This window comes from Epinephelus moara, chromosome 5 (genome assembly GCF_006386435.1).
Source record: "Epinephelus moara isolate mb chromosome 5, YSFRI_EMoa_1.0, whole genome shotgun sequence".
NCBI classification, from domain to species: Eukaryota; Metazoa; Chordata; class Actinopteri; order Perciformes; family Serranidae; genus Epinephelus; species Epinephelus moara.
The window spans coordinates 30,924,096-30,944,666 of NC_065510.1; the positions used below are offsets into that span (position 1 = coordinate 30,924,096).

Below are 20,571 nucleotides of genomic sequence, written 5' to 3' on the forward strand. Positions count from 1 at the left end.
GACGGGATGTTCTAGGCGTAAAAAAGCGGATTCATAGACCTTTTCATGGGCCTCCCTTGACCTTGGGCTGAGGTAACTTCTACCCTTTGATCCCCCTTGAAGGCGGGCCTGGTTAAGCTAACTGTCCTTTGGCTTTATAGCTTCATATTTAGTGTACAGACAGAGTGGTGTCAGTCTTCTCATCTAATTTTCTGCAAGAAAGCAAATAATATTGAGCTATTTCTTTGAGAGAGCATAAAATCAGCAGGGCCATATTTGATCCTTTGTTGACAAGGTTAATTCTAGGTTATTTCTTGGCTAGAGGTTCGGTTTAGTGCCAGAGGTACAATTGTGGTGGTGATTGTTAGGTTTAAACATGGTTTATGTTTGGGTGAATTTTTAGAGATGATGTCAAGGTTAGGAAAACAGCCACAGAGGGCAACTTACAAAATGTTGAGTCCAGTGTTTTTATTTGCGTCTGTGGTTTTCAGCCATATCGATATTCAGTCATATGATAATTTTACATTTCATGATTCCTGGGACTGGCAGCCGGTTTCCTTTTTGGGAGGCCAATTCAAGTTCATCTGCACTGAATGCTGCTTAACCTTGCCAGTTTGTGGGTTGGAATACAACTGGTCCATGTTTAAAGAAACATTAGGTTGACTCAGACTAACACTGGACTTATTTGGTTACTTGGATTGTCCAAAAGCCATTCAGCTACTTACAGTAGGACTCATTTTCTAAAGCAGTTTCTTAAGTTATGGGAGCTGGAAAAACAAAACATCTGTTGAGTAATGTGATTGAACGAGGTCTTTGCAGCATCTTAACTTTGTGACTTTATATGGATGTAAGGAAGTTTTACAACAATCAGTCACAGTAACACTCAGCAGTCAAAATTATTGTTCTTTCCAACAGTTTTTGGCAGCATGGTGGGCTGTTGCGTCCCTCACCTACCAGCCCATGTCTCATCATCAAACACTGACCCAGCTGAGGTGCCTTTAAGCAAAGTGTCTGTATCACAGCTGAGCACAGCCCCTGACCTCCCTGAGGAGGAGTGTTTGTCCTGCTTGGATTGATAGTATATCACATTTTCAAATTGTTATTACAATAAAAACAAATGAAAACAAAAGTGAGTGTTTAATGGGGCGGTTTCTAGGCTAGTCACATCATGTACTCTGCCTGAACTCATCCCTCAGTGAAGGCGCTCTTCCTGTTAATACAGCTGTCTGGGTGATCTGTTCAGAAAGGCTTTGTAGAGAGCGGCAGGCTGCCAGCACTGAACACAGATCGACCTGAGGGAGAAAGCAGGGGATTGTGTCATCTCATGAGAACAATAGACAACATTCGACATCGTACACACGACTGCGGATTGCTCGTCTTGTATTGTGAATGTAAACATATGGGCTGGATATGATCATTTTAGTATTATTTTAGGTATTTAACTGCTGTTGAAGGTCTTGTTAATCCAACATAAATTCAGTTGTAGCAGGCGTCTCAGTTTTGAACTTTTGGTTAAAGTATCGTCTGTTTTTCCCACAGCTCTGCACAATCCCTGTGGGGTTTTTTTTTTCTTTTCACAGCCTGTGTGGTGTTGTTTTCCTCCAAACAAGTTGTGTCTCTGGTAATTATCCAAATTGGATTATCATGTAGTTTGTCTGGGGTGGAGAGGCTCATGCTGGGCTGGGGTCTGTGTTTGTGAGTGTGTATTGACGCATGTGTGTGTCTGAAAGACCCTGCAGTCCTTATGTTACCAGAAGGATTTGTCTCCCATCAAAGAAGTAGTGTTGGATATTTTCTAAATGTGTGTGCTCAGGAAACTGTAGTTCTTTTATGTTAAGGTTTATGTATTTGCAATATTAACACTTGGCCTTTACTTTTTGTTTACATACATTAATATGGCAGTTTCAATCCACAAGACAAACTCCCCAAGGCTGTGTATACATGTAAGTATACCAGAGTGTCACACAGGATAAATATCTGGGTAAAGGCTGCAGTGCTATAAATCTGGCTGTGTTTGTTTATGGGTGGGGTTCCCTTTGTGAAATGATTTTGTTAGCAGAATGAAAAGGACTTGAAGTGCATTGAACTGCATTACATAGTACATATCCACCCCCTAAATGTGTGCCAAAGCTCAAATTTGATAATTCCCTGTGCCCTGTTAAGGCATCTGCGTGTTTGCACATGCATGTATTCATGTGTGCGTGCTTGTGTGCAGCGTTCCAGACCTGAGCAGCTGTGTTCATCCAACTTTAGTATTAGTGACCTGCCTGTCTTTGTGCTGCTCGTTCTCTCCAGTGAAATTACTGTAAGATAAGATCCCCCAAATTCACCTCACACCTGGGGCCTCCATCAGCTGTGCAGTCAATGTGCAGATTTGACATGCAGACAATAGCCCGGTTTTTACAGCCGCACAGGTGCAGAAGGAATGGGTCGATAACTGACTTAACAAGCAACTCCAACTATACAGTGAGGTTACTGTATATTAATGTATTCATTTAGCCCATGTCTTAACTCAGCTTTAAGTCTATTGTCATCTTTTTCCACTGGGATAAATGAGTTTTTTGGCTATAGTTTCAAGGGAAACAATTGCTTCCTGTCACTGTGTTTTATCTTGTTTGCAACCTTTCTACTGACGCATATTGCATTTCACTTAATAGCCTTTATTTTGATTTGATCATTCATTATTAAGATATTTGCCTTTCTAGTCATTTTCAGCAATTACTTATATGTTGGAAGTTTAACAAGTAACTCATCTTTTCCAGCAGTAAAGTTGCCTAATATAACCTGATGTTAACGGACAGTATAGTAGCTGCATTGGGCGGAAACAAACGCTCACACACAGACACACACACACACACGTCCCTATAAAGCAGAGTCAACAGTACTCAGATTAGGGGGCTTTTGGAGTGGACAGCAGCACAGACAGAATCACACCATCTGAAAAACTGCTGCTACCAGGTGGAAATTCTGCTTTCTGTTGTCATCTGCTCTTCAGCCAGGCAGCAAGGGTACATTGATTCATATCCACTTTTGCATGTATAAAAACATGAGAGGATCAGAAACCAAGTCTCAACTTTGCAAGAGATCATTTTGAGTGAATGCTAAGCAAGATAAACGTCTTCTTGAATTTGAACTGATTTATGTGCAGAAAAATTTGACTGCATTGTATTTAATTGAAGCAGAACGGAAAACGTATAAGCAGGCTTGCAATCACCAGCTACTGCCTTATTAAGCTATTGGGGTTGAGATGTTGTCATGCCCATGTGTGATTATTTGGATAAATGGGTTGATTTTCACACCCGAACAAATTCTGCTAAATATCATCTGCTGATGTTTCCTGCTGAATGAACACAGTCCTGACAGACTATCTTATCTCGCCATCTGCTCTGCAACTGATGTGAACATAAACACATTTTAACACACGCCTGCTTTTGCTTCAGGATCCACTATATTTTTTTGCCCGTCAGTTCAGAATTTGACCTCCGATCTTTGCTCAGCCACTCTAGTTGTCTCCTCAACTCACTCACTTATTCTCATTAAATTTCAAAGTCACAAGTAACATAAATCAGCTCAACAGCAGTGAAAGGATCACCTGTCAGCCTCCTCATACCTCTGAGTTAAGTCTCTAGCCATCACGCCATCAGAGTGTGACAAGGCTGACCAGACTGGACATTGTGGATCTCACGTCGTCTTTCTAAACCCGCCTGACAGAATCAGATTAACGAGATGTTAAGATTGTTGTATAACTGTGGCAAAACTAACAAGACAGAAAGTTCACTCTTGTCTCATCCCTGGGCTTTTTTGTAATGAAGTGGTGTCTCTTAGAGTTTAGGTGACACCTCAAGCCACTTGTTTAAGGCCTTGCGGTGCTTTCAGACTATTAGAAGTGACCTCACCTCCCCTAATATGGCTAAGGCAATAATTAGTTAAAAATAACATTTGTCTGGATTTTATATAATGAGGCCGAAGGGGGCCATGCTGTGTGGCTGGACAGTCACATCCACCAAAGTGGTCAGCAGAAGAGGTTGTTATGTAACTGTGCTGGTTTTCCTTGTCTCTCTGCATCTCGGCCAGAGAAAAAATAATTAGCATGTCAAGTGCAGTGCCCAGCTTAGTTAATGACGTGAAGCGGAATTCATTCTGGTCGTTCTAGTTGCTCTGGTAGAGGATATTAATGCTGCTGACAGTGTGACTTGAACCCGGTCATGAGGGTAATGCCGTGAGGCTAAAGTCTGGACAACAGGCTGTGACACAACTCTGTGTTCCTGATGGTTCAATGATTAGTGTGAAACAAAGATTTAAGGGGTGAGAGCTACCATGTTAAAAGTGCTTGTTGACCCCAGGATGTATGGGTGATGGGGGACTTCCTGCAGCTGACTATCGACACCACAAACCAATCTGGCAGACTCTTTAATCAGTTTGCATTTTCAGCTACATTCCACAGAGATGATACAAATAAATAGATGTACATTTTTTGTTCTTAAAAGTAGGGCTGGGCAATATTGAGAAAATCAGATATCATGATATTTTTGACCAAATACTTTACCTTGATATTGATATCATGATATTTTTGACCAAATACTTTACCTTGATATTAGGGGTGTAACGGTACACAAAAATCATGGTTCGGTACGTACCTCGGTACACAAGTCACGGTTCGTTTTTTTTCGGTACAGTAATGAAAAAAATAGACAACTATTAAATATCTTTTACTTATTGGTAACCTTATTAAAACATACCACCACAGCAGTTAACTCTTTTTACACAATTTTTGAATGAAACAAATATATATAAAATCCTGCTTTTTCACATTGTTTGAATGAAAATAGAAATATAAAAGTGAAAAATAAAATCCTGCTGTTTTTTTAACACATTTTTTGAATGAAAAATATAAATATACATTTCTGCTTTAACAGTTTTACTCAATTAAAATAAAAAGTATAGTGCAGCTGGTCAGCTTTAAAGCCTGCTCAGATTCAGTTTTACTAGGAACTTACTTAGCTTTCCCACTTTGTTAAAGTGCAGTAAACAAAACATGCTTATATCTAAAGTGCAGCTTAAACAATTTTACTCAACTCCAATGGCGTTGGTTATTTCTTTAGCGCGATGGTCAGGGAAACGCTCTTTCTTTTTAAACGACGACGATATCGTAGTTTGCACCAGATTGCTTTTTCTAGTCGTGCCGGTTAACGTTCAAACTCGGGTGGTGTCGCTTTAGATGCGTTAGCATGTTAGACGTGTTTCCAAGTACATACCCGACCGCTGTTCTGCAGTGTCGGCACACTGCTTTTGTCTTGTCCACTTGTTTATTTCCATCTTCGTATTTTACCCTGAAACCAAAGTGTTCCCAAACGGAGGACTTAAGGTTTGCGGGTGGGTCTTCAGGTTCGTCAGGCTCACTTGCCATGTTGTCAAAATGCGAGAATGCGCTGCACAAAGTGAAAGCGGAGATTTACGGTCGGACTCGGTCCGTCACTCAATTATGTCCGTCGGGGAACTAGATATTTTAAATGGTTCGGCTCGCAAAAACGAAATTAAAATAAAACAAAATAAAATAAAATAATATCCTGCGCCCAATAATTCGGTACAGGGTCGTGCCGAACCGAAAGTCGCGTACCGAACGGTTCGACACAAATGCGTGTACCGTTATGGCCCTACTTGATATCAATATTGTGACAATATTGTAGGGTTGATTATTGGTGCTTTTACAAAATATTTACACTATGAGATTTTTGATAAATAATCATCCGTAATGTAGATATAATATCTAAGTGGGCAAAGATAAATGATAGAACAGCTAGAACAGTCTGGTAAGTTTAGAAAATTACATCACTTTAATGTAATGCAGCCTTTTAAACCAGGAAAAAACCACATGTAGAGTATGATATCCAAAATCTAAGAGAATATCTTGTCTCTTATCATGATATCCATAAATCGCGATATTGTCTGGATCTACGTAAAAGTACCTCTTTCACTTATGTATTTTAAGTATGTACCTTGGCACCGTAACACATAATGTGCAGGTGCTTATCTTAAGATTCACAAGGTACCATGAAATTTCTAAGTTTAAGTCCAAGTTTCTGATACAAATGTTCTGGTCCTCATTTGTAGCAATTTGGCTGAAATCAGAGATAAAGTTAAGAAGGTGGTTTAGGTAGCACACTGATGAGGCATCTAGATGGCATAGGGGAAAAAGCTCTGGCCCACGAGACCCAGAATGAATCGCTGGCAGCGGTGCCTTCTGGGTAGGCCTCATCAAAAAACTATTGGTAGTGGTGGTGGCTGGGAAACCGTTGAGGGATTATGTATTTGATGCAGGAAAAGTAATGGCTATTGGTTGCTCCATTCATTCTGTCTTACTCTGAACAAGAGTGGGAGCAGGAACCAACAAAAACTGAGGAAGTCGGTCCAAAAAAAAAATGGACGTATGGTGAAGTTCTACAAAGTAACCTTCATAGGATCTCTGCAACCTGATGTCCTGCTCCTTAAGGTACAAATCTGCTCTGCCATTTTTAGGGGTAGGCAAAATCTAACAGTGATGGGCAATGTTTCCCTTAATTTATATGACAACACTGACTTTTTAATAATCCCAGCAAAGGTAGAGTGAAGGCTTTTACTGTATTAACTTTTGCTTGCTGAAGGTTTGGTATTTGCAAAAGCAGTGCTTTGCCACTTTGTGTCAAACTGATCTATAGACAAAGGTGGAATTAAAATAAATAAATGAATGTAGATTCCTAGTTCCTTTATGTATGACTGAAGACTTCCTGTCACTACCTGGAAAGGGACTGCATTCACAATATAAAATATTTTATTCAAAGCTTCCGTTTTTGCTGCTCATCCGCCCATTCACACACGCAAGGCAAGGCACTGGCCTAAGCATCGGCAGCATTGGGAGTTCAGTGTCTTGTTCAAGGACACTTTGAGGACAATTGGACAGAAGAGCTAGGGCTCAAACAATCAACCCTGCGATTATTGGACAATCTGCTTTACCTCCTGAGCCACAGCAGACCCACAATCAAGACACATCTGAAGTTGATACTCTGATGCTGATGCCAGGTGTCAGCAGTCCAGCTCTACTTGATCTAGGCACAGTCTCAATGTATCTCGTTACAAAAACACTAGGTCTAAACAGGCTGTGGGTGCATAGATAACCACGCTGAGTAAAATCTGTCGTCCAACTCTGTGTTGACACTGCTGGCTTCTTATTCTTTATGTGGCTCGATACTGCAAATCTGAGCTATGAAAAAAATGCAGACTTGCTGTCAGCGAGCTTCGTGCTTCTCACACTTCTCATTGTCATTCCACACCTGACGGAAAATTCATTTCTCCACCTCCACTAATACGAAAAACATCTCCACCAGATTCAGCAGGTGGTTTCAATTCCCGTTCGTTCAGCCAACCTGGACAGAAGCGTGTTTCCACAACTGCTCTGCCATCTGGGGATTTTCACTTGCTCTCCAACATCTCGCATAACTCCCAGAAGCAACCAACACTTTCAGTCATTGTGACCGTAGTTACATAATCTTGACTGTACAAACTCATGCAAGACTCATCTCTGAGCTGTTCTGCTAAATACAAACTAATGTGAGCCCTGTGGATTCATGCAGTCACTTCATCATTTATCGTTGCACATATTGTTCTCTCAACACATAGTCTGACTCACCCGATGTAGACTTTGGCTGTAAGCCTTCCATTGGGGAAGAGATTTCAGCCAGCATACTCTCTTTCTTCTACTATCTGTGTTTTACCATTTCTAAATCTTCTTTGCTACAGAAAACAACGACAACAACCTCCGACCCAACAACTTGCATGCTGAAAATGTCATGTTTTGACGAAGAGTTTGATCTTGCAATAAGGCATGCCTCCTTTGTTTAGCAGTGAATTGTTGTTAAGATCTACAACAAATAAAACAACTCGTGAGCACACCTTGGAAAAGAGAGTCTATGTCTTGCAGGACTCTCGCAACCCCGATGTTTATCTGTTTTGTGACACAGCCAGTCAGAGTTGATTTGCCACATCTTTTAACTCTGATGAAAGCATGTGCCAGTGACATTGGCTTCACTAATGCCAGTCCATTCTACTTCACAAGCCTCTGTGATATCGTCGTAATAATGTTCTGCTAAAGCCACAAATAGCCAGCAAATCTTCTGTGGTATTAATGGTTCTAGTAAGCTCCCCCAGAGGTAAGGTATAGTCATGCCTCCCCTCTGGGGCACCGTTTATCAAATTATGTTTGTCTTTTTTTTATCACTAAAAGTTAAATCACACCGTGACATCTGTTACTAATATTTTTTTTTTATTCTTTTTTTGTGGCGTTTTTTCTTTGTGGAGCCATTTTAATGACATTGCTCGCCCCTTGTGGGCAAGGTTGCTGCATCCTGGGCATGGGATTAGTGCTCCCAAGATGACTGATTGGTTCAAAGAAACAACAACAAACCAGTCAGGTACCAGTTACCTACAGCAGAAAGATAATTGGCAATTCCAGACCGTTCTCTAGCACTGACGCAGTGCTGTGGAGATAGGTCTAGCTATATGAGACTACTCAACACATTGCTCCATTATTCTTTTACATATAGATCTGTATAGGGCCAGCTGTCAGTACTTTAGACCTTTTAAGGTATCAAAAAAATAACCTAGCTTCAAATAGTATTGAAACACCTCCAGACAAACCGTACCTGCATTTGATCCTTTTTTTTTTTACCAAGATCTAAACAAGAAGACGACTGTATTGCATTGTTTTGCTTGGAGCCAATTAATACAAGCGTGTGATTTGCCCACTGCAGCAGCAGCTACAACCCATACAGTCTGTATATTTGAGGGAGTTGGCAGTTCAGCATGCCGAGTTGTCGCCATAAGGTTTGAAAGTATGACGCCTGTGGCATCTAATAAAAATAAATGCATAAAATGTGGATTCGTATTTTAATAATTCGAGCACTTTTTAAATGTTGTCTTTAAAAATTATTTGGATGTAAAGGACTAGTGGTGGCATTTTACGCAATTGAATGCTTCCATTCACATCGGTATCAAATGAAGTATCTTAATGGATCGGTATCGCTTTAATGGTATTGAAATCGTCATTTTTTTAAACTATAAACAGTCCTACAGGTTTGGAATGTTTTTTGTTGTGTTATTTTGGGCCAATCCCAAAATTCCCAGTAGCCAATTATCATTATAATGGAATGCAGGCGCAGCACCCTCAGCAATAACACATCTCACACGCTATCAATAGCTCTTGTGTTCTCGTACGGCGAGCCGTGTTTCCTGGTGTTGACACAGTTGGTGTTTGTGCAGATGACAGAGATGACTATCAAGGGCACAGACCGAGTCCCTCAGGCCGCCCGCCGCTTGGTGTAGCCGCCAGTACAGTACCACTGTCCGTGGTGGAAACTGCTGACCGCCGTGACCAAGAACACACACATTGAGGCCTTTAACCTCACGTGAGAATTCACCAGCGCAAACACATGGACACGGGCAGTAATTGAGCCACATCTAGAGATGGTCGAGGTTCCTGTAGTGCAGAGACTTTGGGGAGAGCACAATGAAAATAAATGCAGCACTTGGACCACATGTACATTCATCTCTACGTCTTTTCTCCTGTAAATGATTCACAAGAGAAGAAGAAGGGCATTTAATGTTTCCTATGTAAAGAAGGTGGTTAGATACAAGGTCTACTGTATCTCAAAATAGGACAGCTGGTTTGTAATTGTGCCTGGAGACACAACAGAACAGCAGAGGATGTATAAGTAACATAAATCCATGTCTGTCACCTGATGGAAAAGAAAGATTACAAGCATTTGCTTACATTGAGTATCTTCTTTATGATTAGATTTTTTGGAGTATGTCAAATATGTCGAATTACAGAGCACACAAGAGTTTTTAAGGATAATGAGAAGGTTTCCAGCTTTACTATGGGAGCTGTCTTCCTTTTAATTTCAGGTTTTTATTTCACTCGTTCCGGGCTAATTTGTGTTTTTGCATCCTGCCATTACAGACTTCAAAACCACACACAACAAGTAAATAATATTTAAAGCAGATGAATGCGTCTGCCTTTTATTGTGACAGATTTCTTCACCTCAGGCACATGATAGGGCTCAGAGTTTTAGTGGATAGCTCTAAGAGCCCCCCGAAGACTCAGATGCAGAAAGTAATAATGCATTTGTCTGTTTTTGTCCTAGTTGGCGAGACGTCGTTACCTCCAGCAGTCCCCTGAGGTAAGAATTCCTACATCAACACGCACCATTTCAGCTCCTGCTCAAACCTTTTAAAACACCTGCTGATTGCATTAACAGCACGGCACAGTTGTGAGTATTATTTTACGCCATAACAACTCTCAGCTGATGGGAAATAAGATGCAAAAAAAATGTGAGTCTGAAATATAGTGTTGACTGAAGTTTTGCTCTGACGTGCAAACGCCTCCGCCCTCCTCTTTGGTTTTTTCAAGGACACAGAAGGTAAATGGAGAATTATAGTGAGCTCTTTTTCGGCTTTGGTCAGTGGTAAGCTTACAAACTGCTTCTGGCCAGACATTTTACTGTGTTGGAAGGGATCCTGTGAAGGAAATAGTGACAGGTCTTGCTCTCCCTATTTCTCCTTTGCCTACTTGTGGTCATAAAAACTAACCAGGATCTTGTCTGGTGCATGATGACTTTAACAATCATAAATCCCGCTCATATCTTGGCTTGCTCATGAGTCTCCCAAATAATTTACTGTTTCCCATGGTGCATGGTACAAGCATTTTTCTGAGATTGTCAGAACCTTCTGGCCATTATTTATTTTGTCAATAGCTCATGGAAAGAGCAAAAATATGATTGTGAAGCACTTTATTTACCAAGTGCAGTATGAATAAGAATTTGTTTTGGTGAATTTGGTGAAAGTGGCATTTTGATTCTGACATTTTGGGGGTCTGTTTTGTTTGAAGCAAACATACATAAGGAGTCTGTGCATGTGTGACTTTGTAATACTTACAGATGAATTGCCTATTGAAGGCAAGGCATGTCAAGTGCCACTACACCACAACACTTCCTGACTGGCAGCTGTAGCCATTGAAAAAGGTGCAGTGCTGCAAAGGTTGGACGGTCTAAGTGCACTTGACTGGCACTTTAGCAGGGGTAAAGCTTCTAATTTTCAAATTCACGTTTCTTTTGTCAGTTCACATTCACTTTTGTCTTTTATCCTAACATCTTACAAGCCTAACCCATTCAATCTTGCTTTGAGTCGACCATACCAACTCCGTGGCAGGAGAACACCTGTTTATTTTACTGTTAAGAATTTAATGGCCTTTGTTGCACATGGCTGCACAGGTCACAGCTGCCGTGCTTCATTTCCACTTTTTGAGTAATGTTGCCTTTCCCTCTTAAGACAAATTCCCTTCTCAGACTATAAAGAGATAATCTCATTTGTTGCAGCAGTGCCTGCTTGCTTTAGTCTGTTTTGTATTTAAAATCTCTTTTTTGGCTTCTCTGTGGTCTTCCCCTTTTTCCCTCCCTAATTTCTTTGTGCTTGACTGTCTCCACTTGTCTTGTCTCACCGGTTTATTATCTTTGTAGTGTCAGTATGTTCACTTCTAACTGTCAAACAGTGTGTTACAAGGGACACAAGAATCCCCCCTCTGTCTGTGTCTCTCTTAACCTGTCTTGCCTCTCAGTCTTGCTGTCTCAGTCTTATCTCACCGTCCCACTCTGCCTCTCTCTCTGTCCGATACTTTTAGAGCGTCTCTCCCATCCTCTCTCTCCCAGTTTGGCAGACCTGTCAGGTCCAGGGCTGGTGAGGTCAGGAGAAAAAAAAAACAATGCAACTCTGCTTGCTGACGTGTCTCATAATGTGTCAGATACCTCTCAGAGTACTGGTGCAGACTAAGCCAGGCGACAGTTGTCCTCATATCAGGGTTCTTTATCCATGTGTGGGACCATCTGAACTTTCACCAGGTTTAGCTGCTGAGAGCTTTAGTTGTTTTCAAGACTCTATTAGTGTGTCTCTCTGATGCTGTGGCTCCTGTTAGCTGATAATGTTGTGCTTTATATTTAGATCAGTATGTTAAATGGTATCACCCAACGCGTGATTGGGAATGGGCTACTTTGCATGTCTTTCCGATATACATAAATGTCTACATTTACGATAAAGTTTAAGCCAAACAAAGGTGAAAACATCACATTGTAGGTTGCCTCTTTCTCGCAGACATTGAGTGCGAAAGACACACTTTTCCCTACAGAAATCACAGAGGATTTTTGGTGACACCTACAGATAGTTAATAGAGTATTTGTAACATTTCAGCAGCTTATTAGTTGAGATTCAAGAAATCTGTTGTTTCGCTTTGTCTGTAGATATTTATTTATAGAATATATTGGACAATCCATTACGTATTCTCTGAATAACTTAGTTTAACTTGAACCGTTGATTCAGTCTGTGCTGCATAGGTTGAGTGAATAGTTTAGGCTCAATTAAAGTATTTGGAGAATATGTATGTTCATAAATTGTCACATGTACTCTATGGATAACCTGTTAAACATCTACAGACAGAATCTCAACTTACAAACTGTTGAAATGCTACAAATACTCTATGAACTACCTGTAGGCGGACTATTAAAGTGTTCCTGGATTTTTTTTTATGTAGTATGAAGTCTTCAAAACATTTACTCATCGGCTCCATTAAGCACTGGCACCCATGTATAGTCATGCACTTAACCAACCCCATCTCACTTCCTACTTGTCAAATACCTATGCTTAGTCTGCATCCCCTGGCGTCAGATACAGATGCACAGAAGCACCCTTCAGGGGCGGTATGAGACACACAAGCGGTAGCATTTTTTGAAACTCCAAGCAACTGCCGTAGTATAAAGAGCAAGAAGGTCTGTGTAGGGCGGGCAGAGGCGAGGTGGTTGGGTGAAACAAACTCCAGACTTTCACCCGTGGGACCGTAAGCCCACTGATCAAGCATCTGTATTTGACAAATTGGGAGTGAGATTGTATTGACTTAACCTGACTAAGAGTTGACTTAATAACTAAATCTGATGTTGTTTTGAGTCAGTGTAATTATCAACAAGGCCTCTGCCACAGGATTCCCAGTGGAGCTGACAGCTTTGTGATTCAGACAGGTTTGACATTTACAATGCAAACCACAGCTAAGCCATCTGGCTAAGCCCCTAATGCTCCATTTATAAATTACACCACAATAGAAAGTGGATTAACAGCTGTTGATGTAATCCCTTAATGAGTTTCATAGTGATTTCTGTGATTTGGTTTAGCCTGCACTGATAGCAGAGTTTAGAAGAAATACACACTACTGAGCTGAATTAAGCATGTCAGACTTTTGACATGTTGATATTGTCAAGTGATGAAACTTTGTAGTGGTGAGGAGACATTTAAGTCCATCCTTCTGCCTTTTCTTGTTCTTAAAGGCTGCAATATCAGATTTTTCTGCCCACTTGTGGGCAGCACAACAAGCTTGAAACACAACACTGACATATTATCACATTATAAAGTTGATGTGGGAACATCTTTGCAAGCAGTTGTTTATTTACACTCAAACAGACACAGACAAGAGTCGAGTTTGTGTCCAGCCAAAAGTAAGTCCATTACTCTCTTTTAGCTCTGTTTTTGGTCTCTACCAACTCCTGACTGAAATATCTAATGCTTTAGCTGCTAAATGTTTCACAGTGTTCACTAGCCAGGCGCTAACTTTGTGTCTGTGTTGTTGGGTGTTGGGCAGGTAGCGTACTCTGGGTTTATTGGAAATCTTTCATGGGAAATGACTCCAGTGAGAGCAGTGAAACTGTAAAGTCATGGGCTATAAAACCAAAACATTGCACTGAAAGATGCTGAAATGCTCCATATAAATGAGGGTAACTGCTAATTGTCTATGGGAATAATCCCTTTCACATCACACCTATAAGGGTTGGGTATCGTTTATGATATAACAATACCACCAGTACCCTTAAATTGATACCTATACCAATAGAGAACTTCATTTGATATCCAAATGTTAGAGGAATGGTGTGTAGTATTGCCATACTTTTCAACGTTTTGGTGGCATCTCGGCACGCTGAACTGTCAACTTAGTCAGATACACACTATACATGTCTGGGACAGGGAGTCTGCCTGCACACACACAGTGACAGGGCTAACTACTAGCATCACACTGGTTATGGTTATCAACAGATTTAAGCTTATTGAGCTGTTTTAGTGTTGCTGATTTTGGGACTGTTTAAGAGCTTAGTGTTGGTTGTTAGTCGCTGCTGCTGTGTTAGCTTGTGCTAACTGGGCAGAAGTTGAACTTACCGTTTGCTGAGAGGAGAGTGGCTCTGGAGACTGCAATGGGAGTTTGCTGGGACAGTTTAACGGCTCGGTGTTGGATGTTAGCCGCTGCTGCATTAGCTCGTGGTTTTGATACTGCTTCGTACTGGGTTATTTCTGTCAGCAGCTTAAAGGTATTGAGTAGCAATACCCCGCCCTAATACATAAGTATTTCTTCTGTTGTTAACATAAAAATGTTGCTTACAGCAAGTCCTTTCTCTCAAGCTAATTATTCCTGTAAGCCAGTCTTTCGTGACTAACGTCTATGATAGAGTTCAACAGTGAAAGAGCAAAACCCTTTGCATCACAAGCAGTCAAGGTGTCCATGTAACCAGGTAACAAAGACACAATGTAAGGTAAGAAAAAAGGAAAGGAGCAGGCATTCTTGAGGATTTCATGGGTGTCTGCACTATAAGAAGGGCTGAAAATCCAAGTTGAGGGCCAAGCAAAAAATAGGAGAATAGAGATATAAAACCACTGCTAAACCGTTTACTGGAAGCCAAGGTTAAAACTTTCCACTGGTCATTTTCTTTCTCTCCTTCATTTGTCTTTTTCTCCTCTGTCTCCACTCTTTTTTTTCAATCCCTTCACTTTCCGTATTTGCTCCTCCTCTCTGTCTCTTTCATTCTGTAAGACAAGCTGTCCTCTACTCAGCAGGGCAGTAAAGGGATGTTAGCCGTCTCCCTTCACCCTCATTTAAAGTGCCCTCATCTTCTGACTTTGTTGAATGTCTCAGCGTGCAGCCCGGTCCTGGCTGCTTCGCCCCTCTGATGTCATGCACCTGCTTGTAATGTGATTTACACTGAGTTTTTACAGGAGAAATATGAGTTCAGTGGCTTGGTGCGATCTGCCTGACTTTAATAGTAAATTGCCTTTTGTTATTGGCCCTGGCAGTTTGGAAACAATGATGGTAACTATAAAAAAAAACCCTCCAGGCTTCCATCCCCACAGATAACTTTCTCATGTTGAATACTTGGTGAAGTTAATCAGCTCTGTGACATGAGATGCTGGTTTGACTTGGCGCTGGTGCTGTCTCCTCTCCAGTCATCTGGATGGCATCACAGCTGCTCTTATCTCCCGCATGGTCCAAATCACACACGCCGGCCACCCACATAACCGTCTCTGTGTAAACACACATAGACATACAACAAGCTTGAAACACAACACTGACATATTATCACATTATAAAGTTGATGTGGGAACATCTTTGCAAGCAGTTGTTTATTTACACTCAAACAGACACAGACAAGAGTCGAGTTTGTGTCCAGCCAAAAGTAAGTCCATTACTCTCTTTTAGCTCTGTTTTTGGTCTCTACCAACTCCTGACTGAAATATCTAATGCTTTAGCTGCTAAATGTTTCACAGTGTTCACTAGCCAGGCGCTAACTTTGTGTCTGTGTTGTTGGGTGTTGGGCAGGTAGCGTACTCTGGGTTTATTGGAAATCTTTCATGGGAAATGACTCCAGTGAGAGCAGTGAAACTGTAAAGTCATGGGCTATAAAACCAAAACATTGCACTGAAAGATGCTGGAATGCTCCATATAACTGAGGGTAACTGCTAATTGTCTATGGGAATAATCCCTTTCACATCACACCTATAAGGGTTGGGTATCGTTTATGATATAACAATACCACCAGTACCCTTAAATTGATACCTATACCAATAGAGAACAGCGGAGTTTGGTGAATTCATCAGGGATCAGTGACGATGGAAATTCCTTTGCCTGTTGAAATTGCCTTTATTTTCTATGAGGAGTGCACCGATGTGATTTGTGTGAAGATATAATTTTTCCACACATCATTTGATACTGATATCAAAATTTTTTCCAGAGTCTCACTGTAAATGCAAAACAGGTGAAGCTTTTCAGACGTACCTCTTGACAGTTGCAATGTAACATATTGAGAAAAGAAATTCCACAAGTGACCAAATACAGGCAGTCATTTGATACTAAAGCCAATATAAACTCATACAGACAGTATGCCAACATATATTCAATGCATTTTCAGTAATTTGATTTGTAGTTTCAGTACACAACACACACAACTGATCGGCAACGTTATTTAAACCCTATTCCTATTTAGTTCTAGACAGAGAGGACCGTCAACATACCTGATTTTGATTTAACCTTTTCTGGTTTTTTGCTTGGGACTTCGAGCCCAGGGTGGGGGAGCCCCTCTGTGCGGAGTTTGCATGCTTTCTCATGTCAGTCTGGGTTTTCCCCGGGTACTACAGCTTCCTCCCACAGTCCAAAGACATGCAGGTTAGGCTAACTGGTGACTCTAAATTGTCCGAAGGTGTTAATGTGAGTGTGAATGGTTGTCTGTCTCTATGTGTCAGCCCTGTGATAGTCTGGCAACCTGTCCAGGGTGTACCCCATTTCTGGCCCAATGTCAGCTGGGATAGGCTCCGGCCCCCCTGTGACCCTGAACAGGATAAGCGGTTACAGAAAATGAATGAATGGATTTTTGCAGCATGAACCTCTCCTTTTTAATGTTTTAAATATTCTTTTAATAGCCAACAAGGATGTTCCTAATGACTAGTTTCCTTAAGATTACCACAAATTTTTAAACTTTTTATTGTTTATTGTTTATATTTTAGGCACCAAAGGAGGTGTTGGAGTCACAAATGTAGTAAAATACAAGAAAGAAATCTGCCATTTCTCTGCCCCCCTTATTTCCCGTGTTCCCTTTCCCCTGATCCACTCCACCCAGGGCCCCCTAAACCCTGACAAGAAGAGACCATAGTACGGGAGCAGAGTAAGGCAGATATTGACTAACAATTAAAATTGTCATTGTCATTATTATTACCATTGTTACAATTAATTGCAGCCCTACAAGACAATGTACATGGACTTGGAGCAAGCACAAACAAAAACATGCAGAAAAAGAGAGAAAATAAACAAATACATAGATAAATGAATAACAACTCTTCCCTTCCTTCTACTTTATTCATTCCAACCCCACCCATTTGCCAGCCAGGGATCCAATGACCGTTATAAACATAAACCAGGAATTTAATACAGATGCCGATTTCCTCCATCATCCACGATGATATCCGCAGAAATAGCCGTGAGGATACATAAAATATATTTATACATGCAAAGTCATCAGGAAATACAGAACACTTAGTTTACATAAGATATATGTATAACATTCTATGCTGGTAAGAAAGTAGCAAATGCATAAACTTAGAGTAGTGGAGAAGTGAGACAACCCTCAGGAAACAGTCAAGATTTAGCGCAGTTTAATCTATAAAGTTAAACATTGACAGAAAAAAATGTTGCATGTATTATAAGAGCCATCACATTTTTCAATAACCAAATCAGATTTTAAATTCTGCTGAAATGTGCAGCACGGTGCAGTTTGAACATTGCACATTGTCCTACAAAACATGAAAACAGCTCATTAAAGTTAACAAATAACATTTACTGAAGACATTATTCTTTAGGAAAATAAATCTTTAGGAAATGTGCCTGATTATAACAGTGGCATTTTCATCAGGCAAATACAGTCACGTAAAATAATAATAATTTAAGTAATTGCCTGTGCATGTTAAGACTATAGATTGGTCCAGAGCTCCACTCCTTAAAGATGGGTGCAGCTGAGGATCTGTGCACTCACATTGTGTGTATACAGCCACAGTCTCGTCTTCTCTCCCACAGATACATCATGAGCCAGACATGTCTTTGTCTCTCACTCACATACTCAGACAAGTCAACACACACATGCTTAGCTGGCGTCAGTTTAGAGACTGCTGAGAAAATCTGCAGACAAAGGAGGGTTTTGAATTATATTTTTAAAAAAAAATACTGCAGAGATGGGCAGCTGTTGGTGGGCACACAGGCCGTGATACAGAAACATAAAAAGACTGCAGGCATCCAGCCAGAGAGATGGGTTTTTATAGAGGGTGGAAACAATAAAAGGCGTGCAGTTCTTGGACTTTTGGGGAGAGTCTTTGGTGTAAATCATGAAAGGCCGGGCACATCTGACATGGATAATTGAAGAATGATGTTCAGCCCAGCCCTCCGGCATAACAGGGCTTCAACTTTACAAGCTAATTCTAGTTAGTCCTGTCCACTGTGTTAGATTTATTGAGATATTGCACAAGCATCCAAGTTTTAAATGAATGTAACTGTTTAAATTTATATTTTTGTTTTGTTTTGCATCTACAGCATGGTTAGACAGAGATGAATCTGCAAACAGTCAAGGTCACACTCTGACCTACTCCTCTTTCTGTAGGCCTGGAGGAACACGCCCACACACACATACACTTGATGTTGATTTGTGGTGACCATGTGCATCGATATTAATCAAAAGTCATCTTTCCAAGGACCGACACCCACAGATATGTAGTAACAAACTGTTATTAATAATAATGACAGTGGGTGTTTCACTGATAAATAACAGCTGCCTCTCCTGTGACTCATCAGTCCTGACAGCAGCCGGAGGAGAATTTGGTTTGTGTGTGTTTGTGTCTGTTACATATGTACTGTATTTGGTTTGTGTTTTACAGACACACTTGATATGATTTGTTGGCCTGTTTGAAGTTGTGTCAAGATCTAAGACAGAGCTCTAGTTTTGTCGCAGCGGTCGTATATCTTCAGCTTTATGGCCGTCTGTCCGTGTGCCACAGTTTGGTGGTGAAGTTTGTGTTTCACTGGTTCTAGGCCACATGATGTGTCTTGTAATCATTAGGTGCATCCCAGTGAAATGCAGACGGGGTGTATGTGGCCACATCTTGACCGCGTACACAAACTCATGCACACATGTAAAAAAAAAAAAAAAAAAAAGGAAGTATTTTTCTCATAAACACACAGGACATATGTGCACATTTAGTCAAACACACATGGCAAAAACATATACAGTATATAAGCATATAGACTCACACACACATTCACTTTCAGCTCTGGTGGCCTGTGGGGCTTTTGTAGTGCCGAGAGGCCACAAACGACAGCTTTGTGTTCAGGGAGGCTGGGAAAGTTGGACCGCAACACACACACACATGCACACTTTCTTTCTCACACAGACACACACATACACACACACACTTTGGCAGTGTCAAAGCCTGTGTGCAGTTCTGCCCGGCTCAATAGGCTGATTCATTAGAGCCTCCTCATGACACTAGAGGAGAAAATGGACTTGCAGGAAAGGGAGGACGAGGAGACGGGAGTGTTACAGCTCAGCATTCTGCGGCTGAAATCAGACATGACCTGACAGTGTTCAGGTCAGTCATAAAAGAGAGAACTGCCCTAAAATACTTGGTTTGTGTTTGTGTGTGTGTGTGTGTGTGTGTGTGTGTGTGTGTAGAGCCTTAAGGTGTATCTTATCTTATCTTATCTTATCTTATCTCTTATGTAACCACAACTCATTTTGTTGTGTTTGTGTGTCTGTCTTCATCATGTTAAGACCCAGACACACCAAAACAACATCAAAGAACTAGAGGCAACGAAGGCTGACTGTTGAGTCACCTCACATTGCTTGTGTCTTGCCAAAAGTTGCACTTGAACACACCGCAATGACTACAGCCAATGACCAACCAGCATGTATGTGAGAGGAAATAGCTCTCTTTTCCAGCAGACAGTGGTCGTCTGTATTCGTCATTCAAAAAGTGAAACTGGAAGACGGACAGAACAGATTCAAGTTAGCCAGTTAGCAGTTAGCACAGTTAGCCAGTTAGTTAGCTAGTTAGCCAGTTAGCACATTAACAACACAACCCGATATTGAAAGAACAAAGGATATTTACTCTGTACAAGTGGACAATGGCAGAAACAATTTTGGGTTTCTGCTAAAGAGCTTAATGGCTAAAAAACTTGTACCTAATCCTACCTAATATACATCAGTTTGTTTTGATCTCACTCCATTTGACTTCAGTCATTTTATTTGCTTCCCTCACTTCCGTTTCATTTCTTGTGCACTGAGCTGAACTTCTAATCAGAGTGATTTCCCTCATTGACAGGCTCTGCTGTCTCCAACACAAATTCTACACACTGAATCAGCTGAGGAACAGCTGACAAGGGCTGACTAGTGCCAACAGTGCAGGACATCCCACAAAAACTAGGGCAAGAGACGCTCAACGACGACTGGACATTGACCAATGGCCGACTGTCCACTTGGTGTGTCATGGCCCTTAGATGAGTGTCATTTGAGGCTTTTGTGGGCAGAAGCATTGGTTTTAACAGTGTATTGTGGGTATAATGTGTTTTGAGTTTAATTGACTGAACTATATTTTTGGTGTACTACAAACTTGTAATGTGACACTGCCTAAAGATCTGTGACATAAAAGCATGCAAATCATGCCGGTGCT

The 20,571-nt window shown here is 41.0% G+C and overlaps 1 protein-coding gene across 1 annotated transcript in view; it reads left to right on the forward strand.

Moving 5' to 3' along the window:
* add3a (adducin 3 (gamma) a) overlaps window positions 1-20,571 on the forward strand; it is a 131,742-nt gene that overhangs the window by 13,516 nt on the left and 97,655 nt on the right. Inside the window, exon 2 of the mRNA XM_050043509.1 lies at window positions 10,155-10,190. The gene's annotated coding sequence lies outside the window, so the exon portion shown is untranslated. The remainder of the gene's footprint in view (window positions 1-10,154; window positions 10,191-20,571) is intronic.